Below are 15,756 nucleotides of genomic sequence, written 5' to 3' on the forward strand. Positions count from 1 at the left end.
AATTCACATATGTATCATATACAATTCTTGAAATTTCACGTATATCATAGTGAAAGAAACTTCCATGGTAATCATATAATTCATAAGTAATCCGTGTACAAACTTCATGATTTCACATATATCATAATAAAAGAACATTTCATAATAATCATGTAATTATATAAGAAATTCACTTAATTGCACATAATTCAAAAATGTACTTAATTTATAAATACTTTAAAAATATTCATATTTTTCCACTCAAAGACTATGTACGCCAAAATCAACACGGATGATGAACTGTCCCGATATCTGTATTGCAGCCTGAAATATGATATAATTCTTAAATTAACAATTAACTATTTTAAGAAATTTCAATAATTAAATAAGCGATACACAAACTTAATATCTTCACGTTTAAACGATTTCTACGGTCTCTTTAATCTCTTAAACTAATTTCTTTTTCATTTACTCAATTTCATAGCTTATTATACCTAACCCCTTCATTAAAATTAAATTTAATATAACAACCTAACTAATATCGAATCAAACTAAACTATAAAATAAGAAACTTTTACTTACCTTTCGAAATTGAAGAATTCAAGCCTTATAGTATAGACTACTTACTTCCTAACCCGTTGCCAAAATTTTTCTATTTTCTTCCTCTTCTCCTTCCTCTCTTTTTTTTTTTTTAAATTATTATATTGTTTTGACTTTTCAAAGGCAACCCAAAATTGCAAGGAAGTCCCTCAAATTAATTATAACCTTCAAGTAAATCCTCAACTTCCAAAAAATATAAATAAATCCCAAAATTTTTATTTTGTCCAACTTAACCTTCAAAATATTTATAATTGATAAAATAAACCCAAATAAAATAATTTGGTCAATTAAGCCCCAATCAAAATGATTTATTTCATATAAGTCCTCATTTGACTTGACTTTGAAAATTCAACTATTGAATTTGACTAGATAAAAATGTGGGTTGTAACAATCTTACCCCCTTAAAAGAATTTCGTTCTCGAAATTCAATCAACTAGAATTTCAACGTACATAAAGGTATGAAGCACAAGTAGTGAATGAATTCTCCATCAACCTTTAACCAAACACAATTTCGTACTTTCATATTTTGCATCACATTTGGCTTTTTCTATGTTGAGCTCTCTTTAACTTCGCAAGCAATCTTAAAACATAAGTTAATTTTATTAGCTGTTTACTAAACCTTAGAACTAAGCAATACATTCTTAAATATCATATAAACCATTGTAAGCTTCATCATTAAACTATTTACCCAATTTTAAATGTCTCAAAGACCAATATATGATATTCTCAACTTTCGTTTTACCATATCTTAGAAAAACTCAACTAATTCCCCATTTGAAGTTCAGGATACTACTTTTATATTCTTCATAACCTCATCCTATGTTCTTATTGAACTATTCTCTTATCAAAGTCTTTCTTTATAGTAATTGGCGTAATATCTTTCTTTTGCATCTTTTATCCCAATAAAACAAGTATCGGTAATATGCCAATATCAAATATAATATCAATTATCATCATTTATATCTATTTCTTATATATCACATCCATGACAAACAAAAGATTGTCCGAATTCTCTTTAGTTAACAAACCGTAGATGATAGCCTATCTTCTGAACTTCTCTTAATCATACCTCTTAAACAATCTATAGTATAATTTATAATTCATCATTTACTTTCGAATACTTTCTAAACCTTAACATAACCCATTATCATAAATCAACCCTCATCAATTTTTGATACAAGAGTAAATATTTCCTCAAAATTAATTTGATAGCAACACTTTTTACATCCTCAAATTCACAAAATTTTGGTGCTCTTTCTCTCTATGAAGAGACAATTATAACAATTAATCTATAATAATTCTATATTCCTATTCCATAAAAAGGCCATCAGTCTATCACCAATACATAAGCTTTCTTGTATATCACACAAAGACCTTCAACTAAGATTATAACCTAAAGATATCATTCCACAATATCTAAAATTTACATTCGATGATCGTCTTAAATTTTAAACTATCCAATATATCATCCATTTATTCCGTAGCAAATACTTCTTCAATAAAAATATTCATCAGATCCTAAAATGAAATTGAAAATAACCCAAAATTACATTACCTAAATTTCAATAATTTCACCTTAATTTCAAAATTTAACTCAATGCTTCCAAATTGTATAGAATATAACCCAATAATCCAACAAATGACCTTAACAAAATTAATTAATAACACAAATCTATCATCACATTATTTTTCTATAAAACAACCATTATATTCATTTGCATGCTATTCACCATATCATGTTATGATCAAGTAACCTTATCATTATCATCATATTGCATGACCCAAAACATTTAACTATATCAATTTTCTTTAATATCGCAAAATAATAACCTCCATATGTATCACGTGAACATTTCACACATAACATACGATTTGTTAATTTCCCAATCTCAATAAATTTCAACTCTACCATTTTCAAAATAATTTTTTTTCCACATAAATATACCTAAATGCACATATCCATTTAATTCTATTTCTAAACCAACAAATTACCTCATAATAAGTAATCGTTATGAAATTCATCCCTATTTTTCTCACATCCCTTATAATCAAACAACTCAAAAATAATCTAAATAATTGGAATCTCCATTAAGTTCTTCAATGCCTAAGATAAACAATAAACATTGGTATCTATCAATCAACAAGTCATCATTTTGTCTTTCACCAATTCTTATCATATACCATAAGTATACATCATTGTGTATTCCATATCATCCCATATAAGTAGCACAAATAACCACACAATTTTAATAATATTAATGACCATTTGGCTTCCCAAATAATTAAAATTCCTCACTAATTGTCACCAATCACGCATATAAGATAATATCGTTCCCTTTTTATTTATCGTCCAAACTATAACTATAGAGTTTCCCTATATACATATGAAGAAAATATGTAATTCTACATATAAATTGATACTTTGTGGTTGTACCCACCATCACTTCGAATGCCCATATGTAGACAACCTACATAACCATCAAAACTATTACTTGAAACTGATAATATGTTCAACTCTTAATAGATTATAAGCATCACACTTCCAACTCCAAAACTAATAACAATTTCAACCATCAGATCACAGCAACTAATATACTTACATATTAGTCATTTCTAACTCTGCCAAAAATATACTTCTATAATTTTAATTTTTACACATTCTAGTAGGAAGAGCTTGAGAGCCGATGATTTCTGCCACCACGACATGTGATCATATACGCTGAATGTGCATGACATACCAATGCATGAATTATAAAAATTTTCAAAACCATGCTCTGATACCACTTTGACACGACCCGTCCCAAATCGCCCTAATGGACTAGGAACGGGACGTGCGCCGATGATAGATACTGACTAGATGTCAGATCTACCACCAAGGCTGACTATCACTTCTATAAAATATGCACCAAACTAAATATTTATGAAAAACATAATGCGATGGGCCCAAAACAATTATTTCATGTTTAATCCAAATGACTCATGTGACTCAAATGTCGTGTGGCAATAACTCTGAAATCATCATGCTCTTTAAGCTATCCAGAACCAGATGCCACCTGTAAAAGAAATTTGGGAAAAATATATGAGCTAATAGCTCAGTGAGTGAAAGATTTTAAAAATAATTATATTTCTTTCATTTTACATTTTTATCAAAAATCGAATTCATATAATTGAATAATTCATAGAATAACATTAAATAATTATGGCCAAAATGTGAGGCATTCACGTAATGTCATAAAATATTATCTTGAAATCACGCTATAACATCAGCTGATAATCATGCTACAATCTCATCACATCAAACGTGCTGAAAAATCTACCAAAAATGTACCCTCTGACTGAAATACATATAATCCGCCCCTCGGGCTAAAAACTTTCGCCATGGGCCTTTGGCCCCTCCGTGAACGAAAGTCGGTCTCAAAGACCTCTCATAATCAATTCTAGAACACGGCCAAGGCTCCTCAGTTAACTATATGTACACGGTCGAGACCCCTTCATCCCCTGTCCAAGACCCCTCATATAGTATAGAACACGGCCAAGGCCCACTCAGTGAACTAGAAGAAATATATCATCACGGATACTTTTCTGGTTGATCCCAATATCACATCTCATATCCAATTCACATATGTATCATATACAATTCTTGAAATTTCACGTATATCATAGTGAAAGAAACTTCCACGGTAATCATATAATTCATAAGTAATTTTTGTTCAAACTTCATGATTTCACATATATCATAATAAAAGAACATTTCATAATAATCATGTAATTATATAAGAAATTCACTTAATTGCACATAATTCAAAAATGTACTTAATTTATAAATACTTTAAAAATATTCATATTTTTCCACTCAAAGACTATGTACGCCAAAATCAACACGGATGATGAACTGTCCCGATATCTGTATTGCAGCCTGAAATATGATATAATTCTTAAATTAACAATTAACTATTTTAAGAAATTTCAATAATTAAATAAGCGATACCCAAACTTAATATCTTCACGTTTAAGCGATTTCTACGGTCTCTTTAATCTCTTAAACTAATTTCTTTTTCATTTCCTCAATTTCATAACTTATTATACCTAACCCCTTCATTAAAATTAAATTTAATACAACAACCTAACTAATATCGAATCAAACAAAACTATAAAATAAGAAACTTTTACTTACCTTTCGAAATTGAAGAATTCAAGCCTTATAGTATAGACTACTTACTTCCTAACCCGTTGCCAAAATTTTTCTATTTTCTTCCTCTTCTCCTTCCTCTCTTTTTTTTTTTCTTTTTCTTTTTCCCTTCTGTCTTCCTCTCGGCTTCTCTGGGAGTGTATAGTTTTGTGTGTGTGTGTGTTGTTTTTGAATTTGATTGTGTGCATGTGTTTATAGATATATAAAATAATATAAATGGGTTGTGATTCCACCGCCTCACCTTTTTTTTTTTTTTAAATTATTATATTGTTTTGACTTTTCAAAGGCAACCCAAAATTGCAAGGAAGTCCCTCAAATTAATTATAACCTTCAAGTAAATCCTCAACTTCCAAAAATATATAAATAAATCCCAAAATTTTTATTTTGTCCAACTTAACCTTCCAAATATTTATAATTGATAAAATAAACCCAAATAAAATAATTTGGTCAATTAAGCTCCAATCAAAATGATTTATTTCATATAAGTCCTCATTTGACTTAACTTTGAAAATTCAACTATTGACTTTGACTAGATAAAAATGTGGGTTGTAACAAATCATCCCAATAAATTCGATAAATTTTGAAGCCAGAAGCATCCAGAGAAAATCTCCATTCATTCAAATATCAAAAGCTATAGAATACAATGACAAGAAATAACTCCTATTTATACTAAAACCCTAAAATAATTAAAAGGGAATAAAAATATTAAAAACCTAATTTGAAAAGGAAAAATATGTCCCAAATATGGTAGGGATGTAAAAAGATTGGAATCCTAATTAAAATATGAAACTGCCAAAAATCTGAAATTCTGCCTGGATCACATTAGACCCTCTCCTTTCGAAAGGATTTGTCCTCGAATCCTGTTTCAAGTTGTAACCTTTATCTCTAATCATGGCAAGAATGTGAAATGGACCATCTCCTCGCGAATGTAGTTTGGACCGCTTTTGACTTCCAATCTGCCTCTTCCTTAAATAAACCCAATCACCTTTAAATGGATCAAAGTGTGCTCGTCTCAACTGCTTAATCTTGCAAGTTGGAACTGCTTTAATAACAATCCGGTATGATAAGTAACCATGTGGTCTACTTGCTTGACTTGGCCCAAGCACTTGTGGTATTGTCATGTCCAATGTGTCAACGTTGTCTTTCCTCTCCTCTTTGCCCTTCAACCCTCTGCATATGAACTCTTTACAACTAGATTCCTTCCATTGCTTTTGAAATTCCTTCGTCTCCTCAGCGATAACAAAATTAATTTTTGGCAAATAAGATATCTCCAAAGAAAGATGTTGTTGTCGAATTTTATCCACCAATTGATGCTCGATACTCGACTTGTAAGGGATTCCAATTGAATTAATTTTTGGAATCGAATCTTCATTGACCTGCAAAATAGAATTAGCAAAAAAAAGGAGGGAATTGTTAGTTATTGTCAACGACTCCTCAACTCCACTCTCCTTTTTACTCAAGCAGAGCCGGCCTTGGGCCAAGCGATCTAGGCAAAGGCCTAGGGCCTCACAATTTTGGCTTGGGCTCAGGGCCTCAAAATCCATATTAGTTTCAAAATAGAAAAAGGGTTTGGGGGCTTTGGGCTTGGAGTCTTGGACTAATGGAATGTAATTTCCTCTGGAGTCTGCACAATATTGTATACTGATCTTTTATTCTTTTCAACTTGACTTTCTCTCAGCTTCTAGAATCCTCCAGCGACCAGTGCCAAGTGACGAAAATTGGAAATCTACCGCGAAAAACCCCAATCTCTCTGCCTCTCATAGACTTGCATGCCGGATTCCATTTTATATCTTCTCAGGTCTTTTTCTCCTCTTTGTGCTCCGCCATTAAATGCTCTGTTTAACCGTTAAGTTCATGAGGAGGACTTGCAAGTCTTGCATTTTCATCCACCGAATTACTGAAAGAGGACTTGGATTTATTTATTTGTATTTTATATTTTTGTGGTGTTTCTAACTTTCTATGTGCTGAATCTACTGATTGGTACATTTTATTCTCTTTTTGGATCATCATTCTCGTAAGTAAAATGGTTTAATGGATGTCTTTGCTTTGCTTGATTACTTCCATTTATCCCAAATCATTGAAATTAGCGCGAATCGTAGGTTTTTGACAATTTGTTCTCCAAATCAATTTCTACAATTGGGAAATGGAAAGTTGCATCCTCGTCGTAGTATTTTCCAAGAGGGAGTCTCTCATTTGAATTTGACATTTGAAGAACAATTATGGTTGGTTTAGATGGTAGGTGGTTGGTGGTATCTGGAAGTTGTAGGGAACACATGTTCTTGATGCCCATTTTTGAATTGTAGTGGTCTTTTTTTTCTTTTTTCCTTTTTTTTTTTTATTTTTTTGGGCATATTGTTACTTGTTAGTTTAAAGATGTAGGGATATAGGTGTGGGGATGTTAGGATGTTGGTGTATTATTAGTGTGGAGAAGTACTGATGTAGAGTTTGTTCTAGTTTATAAATTTCAGTTTGTAATTGAATGGCGAAATAGGAATTCCAGTTTATGATTGGGCAGTTTGTTGGTGTACTATTATGTGAAGGATTGATTTATGGAGTTTTGTTGTTTGAATTGACAGTGTAGTTTATGACTGCCGTGAAGTGTGAACTTATTGCAGGTTATTTTTCCTAATTTTTGAATTGGCTATGAAAATCATAAGCGGTGTTACTGTTAACCAATGATGCACTTCAAGTCTTCAAGAAACAATGCATTTCTTCATCATTTATGTTGGTATTGCTCGAGTGTAGTTTAAATGTTATTTGGTTATTTCTTGTAGGTTGATTGTTGAACTCCTTCACTTGGCATATTTGAGAACCTAAGATATTTTTAATTTGAACTCTAAGTCAGGTTCTACCATTATTTGCTTTAATTATGCTCGTTATTTGCTATAATTATTGATACATTGCAAATCACGTTCCAATTAATTTTCTTTACTTGGCTTAAATGTGTCGTCTTAAATAGTAATATGGCAAGTAAGGGTCATTTCCCACAGATGATTGATTCAACTATGTCAATTGCGCAAAAAAATAGAAAATAAACAATTAAATGCGAAATATATTAAATGGGGGGGGGGTTGGTTCGTTTAACTAAGGAAAGTGATGAATTCGAAATAGAAAAGACTTGAAATTTGAAATAAACAAAGTCGTTCTTGATTGAATATGAGAAAATGTGATTGATGAGTATTTCGTTACCATAAGAATGATTTTGCTAGCAATAACCACAAAAGATTTTCTTTCTCTAGATTAACAAAAATTTGAGAATAATTACAAGGGTTTGTTTAACTAATGAAAGAGATAAATTCAAAATAGACAAGACTTGAAATTTAGAAATTAGCAAAGAGATTCTTTTTTTTTTTTTTATTTGATTCATTGAAATGAGAAAATGTGATTGAAGGATATTTCATCACCACAAGAATGATTATCATGTCAATTACAAGAATAAATTTTCGTTCTCTTGATTAACAACAATTCGAGAATAATTACAAGCTCAATTATCTCAATCTCTTCTTACATGTTAGTCAAATAAAACAAGCTCTTCATTCGACCCTATTCATCAAACAACCTAGAACAAGCTCTCTAGATTTAATTTAACAAACGCATTACGACAAAAGAGATGAATTGAATTAAGGGCAAACTCGCAAGCTCGGTTTACTAACTTAAGTGTTAATCCACGTACATTCAATTGAAATTTTTTCATAATCTGTCGAAATGTAATTGCTACTAGGTTTTAGAATCAATAGTTATTACGTACTACTAATTCCAAAATGGCATTCATCAAAACAACTTAATCATTTAGTTGTACACCTAAACAATCAAGAAGAACAAAATAAACATTTAACACAATGAATTAAACAATCAATCAAGAGAATCATAAAGCACAAATTAATTAAAAATCATAACTCGAGTTTGAAATAATCCCCAATCAAAAATATAATTAGTTACCCATGAAATATTCACAAATAACCAACAATATCTTACAAAACATTAATGGAAAATAGATTAAAGAAAAGAAAAGCTTATTGATAATGATAGAAATGGTCGAGAAATAGGTCTCCTCTTCCAAGCTATTTCACCATCTCCAAGCTCCCTTTCCTCCCCAAAATATCCAAGAAAATAAAGGGCAAAAGAAAGAAGGAAAAAGAAAAGAAGAAAATGAAAATGAAAAGAAAACGGAGAACTTCTAGCCGCTGCCAGGAATTGAAGAAAAAGAAAGTGCCCCTGCCTTTGATTTGGTTGAAGGTTTTAACTCAAAACCTAAAGTAAATTGCAGCTCTAATCCCTGGGCTCTTGAAAACTTAACAAAATGGCCCACTACAGTAACAATGGCGCCTAGGCGCTAGAAGAGTGGCGCCTAGGCTCCCAGTTTCTACCTGTTCTGTTTTTATAACTTCTTCTTCTTCCTCCTCCTCCTCTTTTTTTATTTTTTATTTTTATTTTTTTATTATTGTACAAATGAATACATCTTCCAAATTCCTCTTCTTTTCTTGGCACGTTTGCGTCTTTGGCTCTCTCTTTTTTCCCCTTTCTCGCATTAATTCCTTGAAATCTTCATTCAAAGTCGGATTTTCACCTACACAATAAAAGCAACAAAATTAAGTAATAAATTACAAATGAAACTAGCAAATTTCTAAATTTAATGATCCAAATAAGTGCAAAAACCCGTACTCATCAATTATGGTTTAATGGATTAGTTATAATTTCTATTGAAAAAAAAAATGTTGGAAAACCTTCATTTAATTTGTTTGATTACTAATTTTACATCTCAAAACGTGAGAAGACTAAATATGATACTAGCTTGAGAAGACTAATTTCTGTAAGTGATATTTTATCTAGCAATTCTATCTTTGAGATTGTACAAAGTTTCCATTTATATATATATTCATTTAAATATTGTTATAGGTGCAGAAAAACAAAGTACAAGGCCTCAACGGGCCGACTCGCTTAGGGCCTCCGATTTGTCAGGGCCGGCTCTACACTCAAGTTCACTTCTGATTCCTCTTTCAACTCCGAAGACTCCTCATCCTTTCCATCCCGCAATTTCAATTCCATTTTAATCACTTCGTCCTTCTTAGTTTCAATCTTGATCCCCTTTTTATTTTCTCGTGGCTTCTCTTCCTTTTTCGCACAATCAACCACCTCATTATTTTTACTTTTACTCTTTCGCTTCTTCGGTAGATCAACTTGAGAATTAATCATTTCACGAATCTCTGTCAATTCTTGCTCATAATCTAACCCCGTCCTCTTGCTTGATGTACTACTCGCACATTTTGTAAAAGGCATTTTCTCCTCCATTGAATACTCAACCCCATAACATCTCCTAAGTTCCTCCCTAGGCTCCCATTAACGCTTATCAATCCTACACCCTATTTCAAACCTATCACATTTATTTCTCCATCCCTATAAATCATCAATGCCACAATCATCTTTATATGCATCACGAATTTTTGTCCTAGGTTTCCGTCTCCTCACATTGAACCTCTCACCCCATTGATCCCCATGAATATTTTTCAACTTTGCATCAATCATGTCCAACTTATTTTCCAACCTATCTCCCATATTGGTCATCATCCGCTCAAGCCTCTTAAACATCTTTTCCGACATGTTGTATGAATTTGACATTCTTTTCTTTTTCTTTTTTTTTTTGATTTTGAATTTTTTTTACTCTTTTTTTTAACTATTTTTTTTCAACTCTCTTCATTTTTTTGCAACCTTTTTTTGACTCATTTTTTTTAAAAAAGCTGGACGTGAATAGTGTACAGACATGATGAACAGTAAAATAATTTTTTTTTTACTCTTAGGATAGAAAAATCAAAAAAAGATGTTGACGCAACAAACAGAAGTTTATTTGGATACAAATTGAATCCAAAAACAACTTCTGAATTTTTTTTTGGAATTTTTTTGACTCACAACTACTGACTGTCTCGAAGAACACGAAAAACGATAAAGAAAATAACAACCAACTCAACAAATTTTAAAAAGAAAAGGATATAATCTTGATCTGGGTGCCTAAAGCTCTGATACCAAATGATGTGAACACGTGAGCAACGAACACTCACGAACACAACAATAATATTGATTCAAACTCAGGAAAGTTCTAAACAACAAGGTTTATGGAATTTGACCCAAAATTAATGGACTAAACAACCCATACAGCCAATATGACATGTAAACCATTTAATCACACAATTAATAAATCAAAATCTGAAATTTAAAGTTCAATTCAATAAACTATCTAGCGAGAAATCAAGACAATTATGAGAATATCTTGACCCTGTGATTACCCAAATTATGAATCTCACTTTGTTTGGTTGAACACCCCGAGAAATCATCCCGATAAGTTTCGATAAATTTTGAAATCAGAAGCCTCCAGAGAAAATCTCCATTTATTCAAATATCAAAAGTCTTAGAATACAATGACAAGAAATAACTCCTATTTATACTAAAGCCCTAAACTAATTTAAAATGAATAAAAATATCAAAAACCTAATTTAAAAAGGAAAAATTAGTCCCAAATATTGTAGAGATGTAAAAAGATTGGAATCCTAATTAAAATAGGAAACTGCCAAAAATCTGAAATTATGCTCAGATCACATCAAAGTGGGTATGGGGCAGGTTTAAAAAAAATAGTCCCCATCCCGCTACCCGTCACATTTAAAGTTAATTTCAAATTTAAGTTTTTATCAATAAAAAATAATGGATTTATCATCATTTTGAAGAGAATATAAGTTGTTTTAACAAAATTGGTAGAAAGTAATAATATTTACTATCTAAGGACATAAAAAAAAAAAAAGCAAAAAAACAAAATAAAAAAAAATAAATGGGTGATAAATGGGGCAATTTTCTACCCCGATCCTACCCAGTCCTATTTTAATCAGGTATGGATATAGGGTAAAATAATAAAAATACCCGATGAGACAGGGGTGGGAATGACTGATTTGTCTCAAAAATAAAATAAATAAATATAAATGGGTGATAAATGGGGCAGTCTTGCCCGATCCCACCTAGTCCTGTTTTAATCGGGTATGGATATGGGGTAAAATAATAAAAATACTCCATGGGATAGGGGTGGGAATGACTGATCCGTCTCATATCCGCCTCTTTGCCATCCGTACATTGAATTAGATCACTAGATGGTCTACAATATTACGCAAGCCACAATATGTAGTATTTTAAAAAGCACGTCTAAATTCGAAACTTAACCCTACCACTTAAACACTTAACGTTGTTTATTTTTATTTTTTATGCAGCCAGGCTCATAAAAAGCTTGAACATTATCCTTATCGTTTAGTCATCTTTATGCTTGCAGAACACTGGTATTATTTTTGGTTATTTAAATATAAAAGTAAATAAAGAGTTGTTAAGTTAAAAGTAAATTAAGAGTTGTGAAGCTGGCTTTTAATTTCTGATTTAACAACTCTTTTGTCTAAATTCTAATTTGATTTTATGTTTTTAAAGAATCAATTTCTTAATTATAAATTAATACTTATTTTTGTAAGTCTTCACGCAATCTCCCTGTTACATAATATTTAATGATTTCACCTATAAAGTAATTTAATTTGCATTAAATCTTCAAAAACTGATATCATCGAAAAAGGTCGGACTGGGCTTGTTTGAGCCCTTTTTATTCAAAAAAATACATTTTAGAATGGGAAAAATTCAACATTAAGGCATTAAGTATACACAATTCAATTTCCATGTCTAAAGTTTTAAATATGCAAAAATCAGGTTTTTATTTATTAATTAAAAATATTAAGGTCACATTTATACCATTAATGGTCACAGGTACATAATTAAGGAGTTTGCTACATGTACATAATATTTTACACATAATGGGTGCCTCCACTCACATGATGGGAGCCTCACAAATGGTGGGGGGCCTCATGTCCATGTGAGTGGAGGCACCCATTATATAAAAAGTACATATGAGGCCCCCCACCATGTGAGTGGAGGCACCCATTATATAAAAAATATTATGTACAACAAGTTTAATTCTATAATTATGGGTCACAAATTTATTTATTGGTCACGTATTATTAAATTAATTGGTCACATATTATTTCGAGATCAAAAATCAAATATTTTACAAGTCACAGATGAAAAATTTATCGGTTACAATTTATCTATTAGTCACATATTTTTTGAATTTGTTGGTCACAGTTATAAAATTTTAAGGTCACAATTATATAATTGATCACAGATGACCAAATAATTGGTCACAGGTGAAACATTGGGACACATTTTACACCACCAACACCAATTACGACCACCAAATCCAGTTAATTGAAATTTAAGGTCACAGTTATATAATTGATCACAGGGGACCAAATAATTGGTCACAGGCCAAACATTCGGTCACATTTCATACCACCAACACCAATTACGACCACGAGATCCAGCAAACTGCCAACAAAAACCACGTCTAATACTTGCTCACAAACATCCCACCCACACCCTCTGCCGCCACAACCACCACCAACGTCATCAACAACAACAATAACAACACAACACGACACCACCTACAGATCTCGGTACCAGCACCGCCACCACAAGATCTCAAAACCAGCACTACCATGGCAAGATCAACTCAAAATCACCACAACCGCTACAAAACCACCACAGAAATCATCACAAACCACCGCAAAATGACATAATTGCTCACACGATGACAAAAGCTGCTCCGATGAAGAAAGAAAAGGAAAATGGCAAATCAGTGGTAGCGCCACGTGAACTGAGCGTCGTGGCTCAAATTCCAATCTGAGTGTCACTGCTCCTGCTTCACAGAGACGTCGCTTCGATTAAAGAAAAGGAAAATGGAACAGAGATATAGAGCCACTATCATCGGAGGAGCGGCGCGCACCTAGGGCAGAGTTCTTCGAAATAGGCGCCACACTCTGCCGATTCTCATGTAGTGGTGTTGTTCTCACAAAGGCACCAGAATAGAGTGGAGACGTCGAGATGATTGACGGCGAACGAAGATGAGGGTGAAGAGAGAGAAGACGAGCGAGTACGATTAGGGCTTGGGGCGATTGGGGTTGGGTAGTTTTATACTATTATTACTAATATAACTAATTTTATAATATGATTATTGATATAAATAATTATATCAAACCTGATAGTTGAACAACTAAACTTGCTACATGGTCTTTGAATTGTGATTCTCAAGTACCTGTTAGCATGTAATTCCCACTTTTGCAATAGTATTATGATGGTCAAGATATAATTATAAAAGGAAAAAAAAATTCATAACTAAGCCCCCGTTTGGCCCCTTTTAAAACTCTTTAATTTAATTTAAATTTTTCTCTCCTATTTTCAACCACACAATCTTCAATTAAATAATATTACACACAAATCGAAAAATTTTCATTTTTTTTTTACAACCATTCATTTTTCAAAAAAACATTATTCTCCCCATTATAAATCAAAATAATGGAGCCAAATGTGGGCTAAAGGGTTAAGTATCATCCATTTCAAAACTAAGAACAAAGATTTAAAATTTCCAAAATCAAATATTTATTAAAAAAAATTATGATTTAATTAATTAATTATATATTTATTAATTAATATATTAAGGTCACAGATCTATACAATTATGTTCCAAATTAACGATTTAATTAGTCACAATTCAAAAATTTTATAGATCACTATTTGTTTCATACAATTTATCTATCAGTTGTATATTTTCAAATTTGTTGCTCACAAATTATTTTTCAGTCACATATTATCAAATTTTTAGGTTGCAATTAAATACTTGGTCACAAATAACCAAATACTTAGTCACATATATCAAATAGTGGGTCACATACTATCGACTACCCTCACCTTGCCATTGTTGCCACCACCACAACAGCACCACAACACCACCACCAACAAAGCTGCCACTGCTAGATCCAATCCATTGCCAACAAAAATCATCACAACCACAACTATCGAATCTCCAGCCATGAACAACCACCTCTACCACCAACCACTCACATATTAACTACTTAATAGGTTACAAGGTCGCAAATGCAGACCTGCTCCAATAGAAACGAACCACCACTGCCATCGCTATCACCACCACCACTTTGTAACACTACCATCACCACACTGTACCAGCAACACCACTGCACATAGCACCACAAACAGATCACACCAGTTGATACCATTACTGACATCGCCAAATCCCCCACCATGCCAAAACCCCTGCACTATCAAAATATGGAAACCTTCGCCACCACTTCAACAACATAAAAAATCCAACTAAGTTACTGCAATGACATTGCAAGACAAGCCGGTCTGAGTGCTGTTCCAACCATCACAACCAATCTAAGCACACTACAATTGCGTTGAGAGAGAAGCCACATGCAGTGTACAATTGTTATCCGAGTGCCACTCCAACAACTACCACCGTCGATCTATTCAAAGCCGCACGTAGAGATCGCGCGAAATGGGCAAAGATTGCGCGCCACCTGGGAGCATAGGTCCTCGTAGTTGGTGGCTCTCTTTCACCGAAGTAAAGTGAAGTGAATGTCTGGAGAATGGAGATGGAAATCTGAGAGTGTAGAGAGACGGGTGGTGAAGAGAGAATGGAGAGGAGATGAGAGAGAGAAAATGATTTTATGGTTTGAATGGGGTAGAAAGGGTAGGGTATATGTGTATAGATTAATTTATAATATTATTAATATTAAAATATTGATTTATAATATTTGATTTAATATCTAATTTTTATATAAATAAACATTACATCTTATTTTTGAAATTGGATCTTAAAAGTAGGTCTCTATATAATTTCCACATTATAAAATAAGGAAAAATTATATTTACATGTAATATTATTTTATTGAAAAATGTGTGATTGAAATAGGTCAAATCATTGTTGAAAAGTGTATTTTGATGGAAAAAATGTGGCTCAAACAATGGCCTAATTATACTATATTTTAGAGGTGATCGTTGATATTCACAAACAAGCATCCAATTAGGCCACACAAAAAAAAAAAAAAAAAAAAAAAAAA

The sequence above is a fragment of the Olea europaea genome, unplaced genomic scaffold, assembly GCF_002742605.1.
Source record: "Olea europaea var. sylvestris unplaced genomic scaffold, O_europaea_v1 scaffold116, whole genome shotgun sequence".
NCBI lineage: Eukaryota > Viridiplantae > Streptophyta > Magnoliopsida > Lamiales > Oleaceae > Olea > Olea europaea.